Source organism: Rana temporaria, chromosome 12, assembly GCF_905171775.1.
Source record: "Rana temporaria chromosome 12, aRanTem1.1, whole genome shotgun sequence".
Classification (NCBI taxonomy): Eukaryota; Metazoa; Chordata; class Amphibia; order Anura; family Ranidae; genus Rana; species Rana temporaria.
In genome coordinates, this window is record NC_053500.1 from 108968443 (window position 1) to 108984573 (window position 16131).

The 16131-nt window shown below is 46.7% G+C and overlaps 1 long non-coding RNA gene and 3 other non-coding genes across 4 annotated transcripts; all 4 read left to right on the forward strand.

The window, feature by feature from the left end:
* Positions 1–7719: 7719 nt before the first annotated feature.
* LOC120918516 lies at positions 7720–13825 on the forward strand. Its single transcript, XR_005744411.1, has 4 exons — positions 7720–7853; positions 11181–11235; positions 13425–13479; positions 13745–13825. It is a non-coding gene; the product is annotated as an uncharacterized LOC120918516 (long non-coding RNA).
* On the forward strand, positions 10893–11049 carry LOC120919705. The gene has a single exon (XR_005744638.1).
* LOC120919698 lies at positions 13141–13297 on the forward strand. The gene has a single exon (XR_005744632.1).
* Positions 13826–15504: 1679 nt separating the features above from the next.
* LOC120919703 lies at positions 15505–15661 on the forward strand. Its single transcript, XR_005744637.1, has one exon.
* Positions 15662–16131: the final 470 nt, after the last annotated feature.

The following is a 16131-nucleotide window of genomic DNA, read 5'->3' on the forward strand; positions in this document are numbered from 1 at the left end:
AATACTATACAGGATATAATATTACTATACAGGATTTATGATGTTACTATCTAGGAGTTAAATTTGTGCAGGGATTTACAATTCCATACAATTTCTTGCTTGTGAGAGCTTACAATCTAAAAGGGAGGGTCAGGTGATACAAAGGTAGTAGCTGTTAGGGATGAGCTGATGCAGAAAACTTTATTGGCTGATGGTGGAGGCAGGAAAGGCCTTCCTGCAGATATAGGTTTAGGACAAGGGTGTTAAACTCAATTTTCATTGTGGGCCGCATCAGCATTATGATTGCCCTCAAAAGGGCCAGTTGTATCAGTAAGATAATATGTGCAGTGCATCTCCTCCCCTTTATATTAGATGTCAAGAGCCACCCCACCATCAGAAGTTGAGTCCCCCACTCTCCCTTACATCACAGTGCACCCCCTTCCCTTATGCTGCTTCTGGGAAGAAGCTGGATGCATTGCTTGAAAGCATAAAGTAAGGGTCTGGAGTACGACCAGAGGAGGGCTGGAGCTCTCCTGCAGCTGCAGGGGAGGTGCGAGGGCCACATAAAATGGCCTGGAGGGCCGGATTCGGCCAGTGGGCCTTGGGTTTGACACCTGTGGTTTAGGGGTTCGCCTAAAGGTGGGCAGCATAGGAAACAGCTGGACAAATTGGGATAGGGAGTCGGAGAGGATGGGAGAAGTATTGAATGCAAACATGTAAGGAGCTGAAGGGGGAGCTGGAGAGCAAGTAGGGTGCCCACGTGTCCCGGATTGCCCGGGACTGTCTGTCCCGGGTCCCGGGCACCTTCATTCCAGGACAATACAGTGTCCCGGAATGAAATAGAGAACACAGTCACCCCCTACTAACTAGCAACTACATTTCCGGAACTGGTTGCTAGGGCCGGCGCTGCCTGGCATCTTGCAACCCGTGACAATTTACTCTCAGACAGTGAGGCCTGGAGCGAGGCCTGCGCCTAGTGCAGCGCTGCTGTCTCCACCCACCTCGATACCTCCTCCTTCTCCAGCACCCAGTGGCAAGCAGCAGGGACTGGTGTGACCTTCACTCTCCAGATAGCGACTTCACTCGATTTCCTGTAATGCACGGGGCTCATTCAGAGGGAGTGACCGCAGTACTGCATCTGGCGGCAGGCTATGGGTGGCAAGCGTCACTGCATGTGATGGCAAGTGGCACATTCAGCTGACAAATAATCCACCGCCAAATTCCCCATTAACCCCAAGACTAAATTTCCCCCCCCTCATCTTTTTTTGGGGAAGGGGAGAGGGGGGCAGGGTGTCCCTGAATGGCAGTTTGGAAATGTGGTCACCCTAAGAGCAAGAGGTCTTGAGAGGAGCAAAAAACTGAAAATGTCCTATCAAATACTTACCATAATTATCCTTTCCTAATGGACGCCATGGCAGCTTACATATGGGTTAACCCCACCTCCTGTCCGCTTCTATAGGACCCAACTCCCATACATTTTTGCTCAGAGCCAGAGGCCGCCTTCCATAACTTGTCGACTCAAGACACTGGGAGGGAACTCCTGCTGCCATGGAGTCCATCAAGAAAGGAAAATTACGGTAAGTATTTGATAGGAAATTTTCAATTTTCCTGACAGACTCCGTGACAGCATACGTATGATCACTAACTAGCCATACACCCTATGGGCAGGAAATGTTGAACCAAAGGCTTTAATTTGTACCGTCAACAGACAGGACCTTCAAGCCAAAATAAACATAGGATAAAAAAGCAAGCTCTACACAATAATGAGCCATAAATCTATTGATGACCACAAGGCCGCCCCACAGATTACATGCTGTGATGCTGCCCAAGATGTAGACACACTCCTGGGTGAGTTCGTGATCGCTACCTCTGTGAGCCTGTGAGGTGGCCTGGACAATCCATGTCACAATCGTCCTAAATGAGGCACATTTATCTTTGTTCTTCCTGGGAAAAAAAATAAACAGGCATACTAAAAAGCCTGAAGGAAGCTGTAGATATAACTTCACAATATCTGAGAGATTCCCAGAACTAAAGAAAAGGCAATCTTATACATAGTTCATATGGGAACACTATTGGTGTAAAGCAGCAACCTAATATACACTTTGACACAGGTGTCTTTTTTTTTTGTATTTTCACATTTGTATTACACTTGCTAAGTCATTCATAGTTGTGCAGAAGTCACAGTTTTGTAAAAGAAAATGCACTGCTGAGAGTCAAACTCAGGATTCCCTGTTTACTAGACTGGCACTTTAACCACTTAACCCCCGGACCATATTGCTGCCCAAAGACCAGAGCACTTTTTGTGATTCGGGACTGCGTCGCTTTAACTGACAATTGCGCGGTCGTGCAGCGTGGCTCCCAAACAAAATTGGCGTCCTTTTTTTTTCCACAAATAGAGCTTTCTTTTGGTGGTATTTGATCACCTGTGCGTTTTTTATTTTTTGCGCTATAAACAAAAATAGAGCGACAATTTTGAAAACAAATAATATTTTTTACTTTTTGCTGTAATAAATATTACCCAAAAATATATAAAAAAACTTTTTTTTTCCTCAGTTTAGGCCGATACGTATTCTTCTACGTATTTTTCGTAAAAAAAAATCGCAATAAGCGCTTATTGATTGGTTTGCGCAAAAGTTATAGCGTTTACAAAGTAGGGGGTATTTTTATGTCATTTTTATTAATATATTTTTTTTACTAGTAACGGCCGCGATCAGCGTTTTTTTTTCGGTACTGCGACATTATGGCGGACACTTCGGAAACTTTTGACACATTTTTGGGACCATTGGCATTTTTATAGCGATCAGTGCTATAAAAATGCATTGGATTACTATAAAAATGCCACTGGCAGTGAAGGGGTTAACACTAGGGGGCGGGGAAGGGGTTAAGTATGTTCCCTGGGTGTGTTCTTACTGTGGGGGGGGGGGGTGGCCTCACTAGGGGAAACACTGATCTTCTGTTAATACATTGTATGAACAGAAAATCAGCATTTCCCCTGCTGACAGGACCGAGAGCTGTGTGTTTACACACACAGCTCCCGGTCCCCGCTCTGTAACGAGCAATCGCGGGTGCCCGGCGGCGATCGCGCCCGCCGGGCACACGCACGGGAGTCGGGGGCAAGCGGGGGGTGCGCACGCGCCCCTAGTGGCCGCTCTAACAGCCGACGTTATACTACGGGCTCTCGCCCAGGAGAGCCGACCTGCCGCCGTAGAATGACGGCAGCTGGTCGGCTACTAGTTAACCAATTATGCCACAACGTGACCTCTCCCACGTCTAAAAGGCGCATGTTAGTACTCTTATGCCCTGTACACACGATCGGTTCGTCCGATGGACCGTTTTCATCGGACGAACCGATCGTGTGTGGGCCCCATCAGTTTTTTTTCCCCATCTGTGAAAAAAAATAGAACCTGTTTTAAAATGTTCTTATGGTTAAAAAAACGATCGTCTGTGGGGAAATCCATCGGTCAAAAATCCATGCATGCTCAGAATCAAGTCGACGCATGCTCAGAAGCATTGAATTTAATTTTTCTCAGCACGTCGTTGTGTTTTACGTCACCGCATTAGACACGATCGAATTTTTAACCGATGGTGTGTAGGAAAGACTGATGAAAGTCAGCTTCATCGGATATCTGATGAAAAAATCCATCGGTCCGTTGTCATCGGATGAACCGATCGTGTGTAAAGGGCATAAAAGTTGGCAAAACAGCTTCTTGGTTCCAATGACAGACTGATGTATCCTTGGGATTTGATTCAAGCATAGGTAACAGCACCATTTGATCTGGAAAGTATGTTAAGAAAGGTTCTCCATGACCGATGCTTCAGTTTCTGAGGCTTTTTATGCCAACGTGATAGCCATGAGAAAGGTAAACTTGACAGAGGTCTTTAACAGATACAGCCCTAGAACACTCCACTCCAATTCCCGAGAGGGAGTCAAGAACAAGAGGAGGGTTCCATTTGGGAACCTTCTGCTTACTCCGAAGTCTGAGACTAGTTGCTCCCTTAAAGAATTGTCGGACAGAAAAAAATGGCTGGATGTGCATACACCTGTAAAGGCTGATAAAGCTGACATTTGTACTCTGAAGGATCTGACCGATAAATCTGACTGGAGAGATAAACCCTAAAAGGACATAAATACAGGATTTTATCGGCGAACAATAAGAACAGAGAATTTTTAAAAATATAATTTGTTAGAAAAAAATCTTGGGCCAGATTCACGTAGAATCTGGCTACGCTGCGGCGGCGTAACGTATCCCATTTACGTTAAACCGCCGCAAGTTTACAGCGTAAGTGCTTGATTCACAAAGCACTTGCCTGTAAACTTGCGGCGGCGTAGCGTAAATCCGCCCGGCGCAAGCCCGCCTAATTCAAATGGGGCGGGCACCATTTAAATTAGGTGCGTTCCCGTTGCAAGGACGTCATTGGTTTCGACGTTAACGTAAATGGCATCCAGCGCCATTCACGGACGAATTTCAAATTTCAACGCGGGAACGATGGCCATACTTTACTTTAATACTTTTTTTATTTTATATTTCTTTCTTTCTTTACAAAATGTGATATGTTACAAACAAACAAGAGTATTATAACTTTTACATAATACCTACATTCAGAGTGACTTTATCCTGCTGCCTATGTATATAATAACATTACCACCCCACCCCCCTTCCCTACCCTCCCTCTCGCTGTGCATGCTGGGAGGGGTATTTATGGGACAGATGTCATTGGTTCTGGGCTCTTCTTCGTCAAGTGTAGCACCCACCTTTAGGGTGGCCACATCACGGCGCCCCGGTGCTCTGGCCTACCTGGTCGGGGCGCGCGTGCCACGCAGTGTTCCTGGCTCGGGGACCATGTTGGCCCTAGGGTTGCCACCTGTCCAGGATTCACCCGGACAGTTCGGGTTTGGAATCATGTGTCTGGGTTTCAGACAGCCTGAAACCCGGACACATTATTTAGACTGGACTATGGCTTCCCAGCAGGGTTTCTGGCTGCAGTTGTCTAAGCTGAGAGTATCTGTTACACTCTCTTTCACACTGCCCGAGAGAGGGCTTGATATTCCCCCCACCCCTACCCCTCTGTGTCTTCCCACACTCCAATCCCCGGCGCTGAGCCTCACAAAAGGAAAGTTGGGGCTGGAAATTTGAATTCCAGCAGCCTCCGATACATCTGGATGAGAGGTTCTGACTGCCAAGGGGTGAAGGAGCTCATCATTCATCCCTGTCTGTGACTAAAGTCTCCCCCTTCTCTCTCCTGCCTCTGAGTAAGTACACTAATCTCAAAGCACCCCTTACATCACAGTTCCCTTTTACACCAGAGGCCACAGTTTTTCCACTTACATCAGAGTCTTCTCTGTACATCAGAGTTCTCAGTGTTCCCCCTTAAATCAGGCTTCCCAGAGCATCCCTTATGTTAGAGGCCCCAGAGTCCCTTACATCAGAGTCTTCAGAGCCCCCCCCCCCCTTACAGATGTAAAAGGGAAACTCTGTGGATTCAGATGTAAAGGGGGACCCTTGTTATTAACTTCATACGATTAGAAATGGTATTTAATAGCAAAATATATGTATAGTTTATACTATAAAAAAAATTGCTGTGGGCCACTAAAGTGTTCGGGTTTGACTTGAAGAAAAGGTGGCAACCCTAGTTGGCCCAGAGCATCTAAACAAGCGATGGGGATCCAGTGAGCGACTGGGTTCCCTCTTTTGAAGATCCCAAGCTGGGTGCTGTTCCGTGGGGAGTCGGTCTGAGGAGCGCCATTGAGAGGCTGGCGGTCCAATAGGGCTTGTACGAAACCACCGGGGATCACAGTTAGCCAGACACCGAGGGATTGATCACCTGACGGTCGGTACCTGGGCGGCAAGTTGAAGGAGATCCAGACGTAACTCAAGTAAGGAGACATATCTCCAAGAATTCTACCCAGAGGGGACCTGTGGCAGAGGTATCTTCTGAGGCTCATTGAGAGGGGTCTGTGGCAGAGACTTTCTCCCAAGTTCAAGTTCACTAAGGAGGGTCTGTGGCAGGGACTTTATCCTACAATTGTCTGAGTGATACTCCGGCTGCCAGGTCAGTGAGAGAGGCCTGTCCGGGTACACTAAACCCACTCTGGCGAGAGTGGCGCAGAGAAGTGTTACGTTTGGGAGCAGGACTGTTTCCTATCATTACGCCTGAATCTGCTATTCTCCTATCTTCTTCAGCTTTACTTTCCTCACCACAAGTTTTATTGTTTTTACCCGGCTGGGTAATAAAGAGCACAGCAAACAGCACCTGTCGTGGACATTCCTTTACTTCTGTTTATGCACATATGCATTATTCACCACTAGAGAATTCGGAGGAGCCATGAGGTAACACGCCGCCCAAAAATCCAGCAGCTCCAATGGGGGTAATGCTACATGTGTAATATGCAGAGGTCCAGAGCTGGGGGGGGGGGGCTGTGTAATATGCAGGGATCCTGAGCTGGGGGGTGGGGGGCTGTGTAATGTGCAGGGGTCCCGAGCTGGTGGGATGTGTAATATGCAGGGGTCCCGAGCTAGGGGAGCTGTGTGTAATGTGCAGGGGTCCAGAGCTGTGGGGGGTTGTGTGTAATGTGCAGGGGTCTAGAGCTGGGTGATGGCTGTGTGTAATGTGCAGGGGTCCAGAGCTAGGGGGGTATGTGTGTAATGTGCAGGGTCCAGAGCTGTGGGGGGGGGGCTGTGGGTAATGTGCAGGGGTCCCGAGCTGAAGAGGGGATGTGTAATATGCAGGGGTCCAGAGCTGGGGGCTGTGTAATATGCAAAGGTCCAGAGCTGGTGGGAGCTGTGTAATATGCAGGGATCCTGAGCTGGGGGGTGGGGGGGGGGGTTGTGTGTAATGTGCAGGGGTCAAGAGCTGGGGGGGGGGGGGGTCTGTGTGTAATGTACAGGGGTCCAGAGCTGTGGGGGGAGCTGTGTGTAATGTGCAGGGGTCCAGAGCTGGGGGTGGGGGTTGTGTGTAATGTGCAGGGGTCCAGAGCTGGAGGGGTCTGTGTGTAATGTGCAGGGGTCCAGAGCTGGAGGGATCTGTGTGTAATGTGCAGGGGTCCAGAGCTGGGGGGGGGGGGGGTCTGTGTGTAATGTGCAGGGGTCCAGAGCTGTGGGGGGAGTTGTGTGTAATGTGCAGGGGTCCAGAGCTGTGGGGGGAGCTGTGTGTAATGTGCAGGGGTCCAGAGCTGGGGGGGGGGGGGGGGTCTCTGTGTAATGTGCAGGGGTCCAGAGCTGGAGGGTCTGTGCGTAATGTGCAGGGGTCCAGAGCCGTGGGGGGACTGTGTGTGGCAGATATAGGATCTGCCCCGGGTGCCAAATGCTCTAGGTACACCCTTGCAACTATATAGATCATGTCAAAATAAGGGACAAACAAGAAGGAAAAATGGACAGAGGGACTTTGTTCCAAATCAGGGACAGTCCCTCAAAATCAGGGACAGTTGGGAGTTATGTATATATTTTATATTCCAAACACAATAATAATGTTCTGGGCATTTAATCATATGAGGTGTTCTTCTACCCCATTCACTGAGAACTGTTAACAGTTCTGCAGAAGCCGACTTTGTATGTCAAAACAGAACACTAGATGGCGCTGTAAGCACTGCAGTGCTTGCTACAGAGATGAGCGATCACTCCGTCCCACAGTGCAGCAAAAACAGCCGGTGTTTCGTAAGCAGGTTACTCGAGCCAATGGTTTTCTAACTCACATCACATGACCTGCCAGTGGCTCGTGCGTTCCACATCAGAACGAGGCGTGAACAATACACATCCTGAGCACGTGCTAGCCACTTCCGCCTACCTGGGCTTTTGTTTTGATTGGCTTTGGCGGGGAAGGCGGCTATATAAGAGGAGTGTTTCGGTGTCTTCCGAGACGATGAGGTGTAGAGACAGGTGAGTGCAATGTGTGGCGTGCAGGTTCAGGCCTATAGTGATCTGGTGACCCTATAGCATGCGGTATGTGTGAACGCTGGGACTTCATGCATTTTCTAATACAGATGGAGTTTTACTTTATTGCAAAATGTGGTTTCCAGGTGGTGGTGGGATCTAACTAGAGCTGAGGTGGAGGAAACCCTTCATAAAGCAGTATTAAACCCCAGAGCATTATATTACAAATACCTAAATATGATGGCTGTATTGGGTTTTCTTTTTAGGTTTTCATCTGGTGATCCAGCCAGTATTTTTTTTTTTTTTTTAATGCAGGACAAGCTGTTCTGTGGATGTATCTGTTAGAGCAGGGGTCGCCAAACTTTCTAAAATGGCCAGTTTACAGTCCTTCTTACCTTTAAGGCTGCATTCATACCTAGGCGTTTTTATGCCCGATGCCCCACGCTATTGCAGCCTGCAATACGCTGGAGGGGTGATTTAACATTGTCGGCTATGGAGATGGTTCACATCTCCACGCCGAAACGCTGTACGCCTGAAGCTCAAAACAAGTCCCAGACCCTTTTTTCCAGGCGGCGTTTGGCATAGCCGACAATGTTAAATCAACCCTCCGGCGTATTGTAGGCTAAAAAATGCCGTGTTTTGTCGCGGGACAAAACGCTGCAATTTGTTGCGGCAAATTGTGGTACAATACGCCGCGTTCAGGTGTGAATGTAGCCTAAGGGGGCTGGACTGTGGCCAGTTGGAGTAGAAAATGCCGACATCAGTGGGGAAAAATGATGCCCTGTGTGTTTTCAGTGGGAGAAATTGTGCCCCATTGGTGTCACTGGTTAGAATTGTGCTGCCTCATTAATAGGGTCCTATCATTGGTGTCAGTATGAAAAATTGCCTCATTGTTGGGAGGAATTGTGCCCCTTTGGGCGTGGGGGATTGTGGTTCCAAGGGCTGAATAAAAGGGCCACATCTGGCCCCCAGGCTGCACTTTGGAGACCACTGGGTTGAGGTAAACAATTTGCATGCAACCCTTTCAGTGGGATCAGCTTTTATTCATGTGAAATCCTTTTTGCAAAATGTTGCTGTAACTTCCTGTGTAAAGCCCATTTCACACGGCTGTGCTGTGGTTTGGCTGCAGTGTACTTGTGTTTTATGTGAACTGGTTTGTCAGACTTGTAAGTTTTCTGAATGTGCACCAAAGATGCAGGATTTTTGTTGCACTTCCAGAAAATGTGGGATCTAATAGTCTATAGAAAACCAGAGTACACACTGCGCTGTGGCCAAACTGCATTGTGGTTGGTGGATTTTTTTTCTTTGGGGGGGGTGGCAAACATTGGCCCTGGATGCCAGGCTGTCCTGGGCCTTTCGATGCATAAGTGGTTTTGAGTGATCAGCCTCCTATTGCTTTCAATGAAGCTGCCCCTTGCAGCTAATTGAAGCAATCCCCCTCTGGGGCTCTCCCATCTTGGGCTGCTTTCACATTGCAGCGTGGTGACGGTATAGCCGCGCTATTTGTAGCGCGGCTATACCATCGTGTTTACTGCAATATTCGGGCGCTAGCGGTGAGGTTTTAACCCCCATTGCGGGCAGTATTACCGCGCTTTCCCATTGATTTCAATGGGAAGGCGCTGTATAGGAGCGGTGAACACACCGCTCCTATACCGCGGTAAAGATGCGGCTAGCAGGACTTTTTGGAGCGTTCCTGCTAGCGCATCGCTTCAATGTGAAAGCCTTCGGGCTTTCCCATTGAAGACTACAGGGCATGATTTTTCATGCGGTATAGCAGCGCTATTTTTAGCTATTTTTTGAAAAACGCCCCAATGTGAAAGGGGCCTAATCTGTAGGTTTGGCTGTAACTTAAAGTGGTTGTATACCCGCGATTTTTTATTTTTCCACCTGAAAGGCAAAAGCCACCGCATACTAGCTCATTATTAAATACTTACCTCGGAACGAGGTGTAGAGAACTTACCTGGTCCACGCCGAGCGAGATGTCGTCTTGCGTCGGCGTGTCTTCCGGGTATCGCCGCTCCAGCGATGTGATTGGCTGGAGTGGCGATGTCGTCACTCCCGCGCATGCGCACGGGAGACTTCAATCTGGCAAGGTCTGGCGGCTGCCGGCCCTTTAGCCGAGGCTCCCTGCTGCGAATGCGCCGCTGCAATCAGCGGCGCATTGCGAGGGGAATATCTCCTAAACAGTACTGGTTTAGGAGATATTCTTTATACCTACAGGTAAGCCTTATTATGGTAAAAGTGGTAGTAAAGACTTTACTACCACTTTAAAGCGGGGGTTCCAGGCTTTTTTTTTTGCAAGCTAAAATTAATCGCATTCAATAGTCCCTAAAACATATTAATATCTCCCCAATCGTGCCAGAAATCATTGCAAACACGTATATCCTCCAGCTCATGTTGTGGCTGTATCCATCATATATGTGGGCATGTGAAGCCCATTTCCTTTTCTTCCTGGTTTTCAGGGAGAGGTGCATGCTGGGTGATTTTTAGGCACAGTAATGCCCAGAGACTCCTGGGGAAATGAGTGTCATTTCCCAGGCCATGGGGTCTTAGGACAGGAAGTTGAACTGACTAGGAAGTAGGCAGATTACGAAATCTGCCTAGTAACAGCCAGATAGAAGTGAGTAAAAAAAATTATTTTTTTCTTTACAATAAAGAAGACCTGCTGTTAATAGAGGGTGGAACTCCGCTTTAAATATACATGTGTTGGAAATTGTAGGTGTTGGTGGAAACCCTGCAGTTGAGGACTTTTTAAACTTATTATGGTTTCTGGATCACTAAATCATGGAAACAGTTGAAACCAAAGGTGGCTTATTGGAGGAAACTAAAAAATTGCCTCTGAGCCCGGCCTTGTGCTGTCCATACATTGGTTTGTTGGCAATACTGACTGGAAACTGATAGTCTGAAGGGATCTTAGCATTCCATAGTATATGACTAGGATTTGGGCAAGTTGACCACTATGACACAAACTTTTAGTTTCTCAAGTCAGTCCACTTTTTATTGCAGTGAATCATTCTACTATGGCAAAGGGTTCTCACAGCTTGAATGGTCTGGGCTGTGGCTCTAGGTTGGTGTATCTGGTGCCTTTTGCCATGACCAAGAGTAATCACCAGGTTTGACCCTTAGCTGGGCCAGCCTGAGCAGTAACAGGTGTGGGCATCTAACAGCAGCTTGCTGCCCATGTATAATACTGCATACAGTTCTGTGTAAGCTCCGGGAATGGTTTATGCAGGCTGGAGCAAGGGACACATCAATCCCTGGTGTGTGATTGCTCTTGTTTGTTGGATGCATCTAACATGTGTTTTTTTTTTTTTTTTTTTCTTTCTGTTGCAGCTGTTTACTTCTATTGTCGCATCTACATGACATGATGTGGCCTCTTTGCCTGATGGTGTGTTCAATCTATCCTAGGTAAGAGGCTATTGAGCTCAAAAACACAAATGTAATATAAGGCAGCTTACTAACCCTTAAATGTGGTGGCTGCATTCGTTTTCTTTAGGTGTTCTTATTTTCCTGGTTATGTGGCCGCTAACACTTGTCTTGGTGTCTCCTCTCCTCTGGAGGATTGATGGAAACGGGTTTTATATGAAGGAAATTATACAAGGAGTGTCGTGAGTTTTAGCCCTCTTTTACGTTGAATGCGGCTTTGAAGTCATGCAACTTTATCTGAAATTGCACAATTTAAAAGCTGCATGTCAATGCGACTTGGAAGACATCTGTGCTTCTTGATGCAGATGTCTATGCAGGTTGCACCTGAATTTACCAAAAGTAGTGCAGGAACCACTTTTTTAAAATTGATGCAGCACTGATTTGAACGTTTCCGACAAGGTGTGACTTGCAATGCGATTTGACTCGCTGTAAACACAAGTGTAGAAGCTATCAAAGCTTTCAATCATGCAAAATACATTGCCCAGTTTGATTTGTTCTCTAGTTTTAAAGTGATTTGTAAAGCTTTAGACTTGGAAATGAAAATAATAGACCTGTTATACTTCCTTACCGGGTCCTCCCCACAGCAAGCAACTTGCTACGGCTGCACTTGTGTGCTTCTGAACCCTGCTTGGCTCCATCCGTCTGCTCCTTCACTGGCTGTGATTTGACAGCCAATGGCTCCCCCCTGCTGTGTCTGATCCAGTGCAAAAGCCATTGCTCTCGCACATGACTCAAGATCATGGGTAAAGAGGGGAGGAGGTAGCTGCTAGCAGGCTTTTGCCTTAAAGTGATACTAAAGGGTGTTATTTATATAAAAATAGTTATACTCCTCTGTGCAGCTCATTTTGCAGAGTGGGCCCCGATCCCTGTCTTCTGGGGTCCCTCGGTGGGTGTCTCGACTCCTTCCGGCATCAGAACCCCCTCTGGGAAGCGCTTTCCCAAGGGGGTTGCATTACGGGGGGTCTCCCGAGTCCAGCATTTGTTTTCATAGACACAAATGCTGGACACTGTTCCCACATCATTGAATTTGACAGCAGCGTGAGCCAATGGAGTCGCTGAAGAGCTGAGAAGACCGGGCTGAGATCCAACATGTTTTCGATGCCAGACTTTTGATGGCTCAAATAAGTAAAGGTGCATTAAGGTGAGAAAACAGGAAGGTTAACTACAACTTGAATGCAGAAAATGCATTAAGGTAAAACTTCTGCCTCTACAACTACTTTAAGAATGTGTTCACATCTGTAAATGTAAGAGCCCCAGTGGAGGTTCTTGTGATTGGCTGCAAAAGGTGGCCCCATTGAAAGCTGTCTGCCGGCCCTCACAGCTAATCGCAGCCACTTGCATATAATCTCCCATGCAGAGTGCCCCCTGCAGGCAGTGTATGTGCCAGGCCTTTCAGTGCGTAGGCAATTGTATGGATGTGTTGTGAGAACAGCCTCCCCTTGCTTTCAATAAATCTGCCCCTTGCAGCTAATCGTGGCAACCCGCTCTGGTCTCACATCTAATCTGCAGGTGTGAGTGAGTGTACCCTAAATGTACAAGTGATGGAAATTGTAGGTATTGGTGGAAACCCTGCAGTTGAAAGTTGTCTTTAAATTTATGGTTTCTGGATCACTGAAACTTGAAACCAAATGTGGCTTTTTGAGAACTAAAAAATTGCCTTTGAGACCAGCTTTATGCTGGCCATACATTGGTTTGTTAGCCATACTGACTGAAAAAATGTTTGGAGGGTTCATGACATTCTATTGTATAGTATATAACCAGGGTTTGGGTGAGTTGACCCCTGGGACGCTAGAACTAGTTTCTCAAGTCACTGTCCACTTTTTCTGTATGCAGTCTACTATAACGACAAAGGGCTCGCACAGCTTGAATGGTCTGGGCTGTGGCTCTAGGTTGGTGTATCTGGTGCCTTTTGCCATGACCAAGAGTAATCACCAGGTATGACCCTTAGCTGGGCCAGCCTGAGCAGTAACAGGTGTGGGCATCTAACAGCAGCTTGATGCCCATGTATAATACTGCACACAGTTCTATGTAAAATCTGCAAATGATTTATTCAGGCTGGCGCAAGGAAAAAAAAAAAAATCAGTGCCCAAAAGTGTGATTGCTTTTATTGTATGGTGGATGCAGCTTACATGGGTTTTCTTTCTGTTGCAGCTGTTTTCTTCTATTGCCACACCTACATGACCTGATGTGGCCCCTTTGCCTGATGGTGAGTTCAACCTGTTATGTAAGAAAGGCCTAAAGTGGATGTAAAACCTCATATACCCAGTGAACAGCCTCGGAAACAGATGAAACAAATCTCTCTATATAAGTTTTACATGTATCTGCTGTTTTCATCTGTATATATATTCTATGTAGGATCTGCAAATGATTTATGCGGGCTGGAGGAAGGGGAAAAACTAGTGCCTGAAGTATGATTGCTTATTTTATTGTATGGTGGATGCAGCTTACATGTGGTTTGTTTTTACTTTCAGTTTCGGCTGTATACTTCTATTGTCACACCTACATGACATGATGTGGCTCCGTTGCCTGAGGGCGAGATCAAACTATCGTAGGCAAGAAAGGCTTAAAAGGGGTACTAAAGATTTGAATAAACAAACTTCATACTTGCCTCCTCTGTGCAGTTCGTTCTGCAGAGTGGCCCCCGATCCTTGTCTTCTGCGGTCCCTTGGCGACTGTCTCGCCTCCTCCCTAAATCGGCTAACCCCCTGGGAAGCGCTTTCCCAAGGGCGTTACCTTGCGGGCGCCCTCCCGAGTCCAGCATTTACATCCATAGACACAAATTCCGGACTCGGCTTCGCCCCCTGGTCCCGCGTCATTGGTTTTGATTGACAGCAGCGTGAGCCAATGGCTGCGCTTTTTATCAATCTATCCAATGAAAAGCCATGATGGGCCAAAATCCAGCATGTTCTCGACGCAAGCTTTCAAGGGCTCGGCTAAGTAAGGATGCTTTAAGGTGAAAAACGGGAACCTTTACAACCCCTTTTTAAAGGGGTAACAAACAAATGTAATGTATTGCAGTTTACCAATACTTAAATGTGGTGGCTGCATTAGTTTTCTTTAAATGCTGCTTTTCCTGGTTATCTGGCCAGTAACGCTTGTCTTGGTTTCTCCTCTAAAGGAACCATGGAGACAGGGTTGGTTAATCTGGAGGAAATGCTACAAGTAGAATGTAGTGAGTTTTGGCCCTTGTTCACATTGAATGCAGCTTTGAAATGTGACTTCATCTGAAATTGCATGATTTAAAAGCCACTTGTCAATGCAGTCATGTGGATTCATGCACAGATATCTATGCATGTTGCACCTGAAATCACCAAAAGTAGTGCAGGAACTATTTTTAAATTGCTGTGGCACTGCAAAATTGGCACTTCATTGATTTGAACAGTGTCATTTCCAACAAGGTGCGGTTTGTCATGCAATTTCACCTGACAGAGTAGGTGCTATCAAAGCTTCCATCAGCTTTTGACCATGCAAAATACATTGCCATGTTTTGATTTGTTCTCTAGCTTAAAGTAATTAAAAAGCTGGATTACTTTTTTTTCATTAAAATGACAAACGTGTTATACTTCCTCCTTTGTTCCCCCGCCAGTGCCTGTGGCCCCTCACCATGCCCCATAGCAAGCCACTGGTTATAGGGGCACTTGTGCATGCTCACTCCTGAGCCCTGCTTAGTTCCACACCCTGCTCCCTCACTGGCTATGATTGACAGCAGCAGGAGCCAATGCAGAAGGGAAGAGGGGGGGCAAAAGCCATTGCGCTTGCACATATCGCTGGGTTTTGATTGGACGCAGGCAGTGTCTGTGCAGGGCCTTTCAGTGCATAAGCGATTATATGAAAGTGAGCAACCTCCCTTTCAATAAAGCTGCCTCTTGCAGTTAATCATGGCAACCCCCTCTGGGGTTTTCACGTCTAATCTGCATGTGTGAGTGTACCCTAAATGTACAAATGATGGAAATTGTAGTAGGTGTTGGTGGAAACCCTGCAGATGAAACTTGTCTTAACTATTTTTTTTTTTATGGTTTCTGGATCACCAAATCATGACTTAAAAATTGACTGAGACCAGCTTTATGCTGCCCATACTGATGAAAAATGTCTGAAGGGATCATAGCATGCTATTACATGGTATATGACTGATTTGTCAGTTGACCTCTAGGAACATTTCTAAAGTCTGTCCACTTTTTTCTGTTGCAGTGATGCATTCTACTATGGTGACAAAAAAGCTCTTGCAGCTTGAATGGTCTGGGCTGTGGCTCCAGGTTGGTGTATCTGGTGCCTTTTGCCATGACCAAGAGTAATCACCAGGTATGACCCTTAGCTGGGCCAGCCTGAGCAGTAACAGGTGTGGGCATCTAACAGCAGCTTGATACCCATGTATAATACTGCATACAGTTCTATGTAGAATCTGGGAATGATTTATTCAGGCTGGCGCAAGGGAAAAAAAAAATCAGTGCTCAAAAGTGTGATTGCTTTTATTGTATGGTGGATGCAGCTTACATGGGTTTTCTTTCTGTTGCAGCTGTTTACTTCTATTGCCACGCCTACATGACATGATGTGGCCCCTTTGCCTGATGGTGAGTTCAACCTGTTATGTAAGAAAGTGGATGTTAAACCTCATATACCCAAAGAACAGCCTCGGAAACAGATGAAACAAATCTCTAAGTTTTACATGTATCTGCTGTTTTCATCTGTATATATCCTTTAGAAAGTGCTCTTTGTGGTTACCACGTGGAATGGCTTATTGGCATTCATCCAAGATTGGAGGAAAGGCACACACCCCCTCTCCTCAGTAATGTGCAGATCTCTGCTCTTGCACAGCAAGCTGACTGCTAATCTGTTTATAGCGACCTCCCTAACCCTCTTC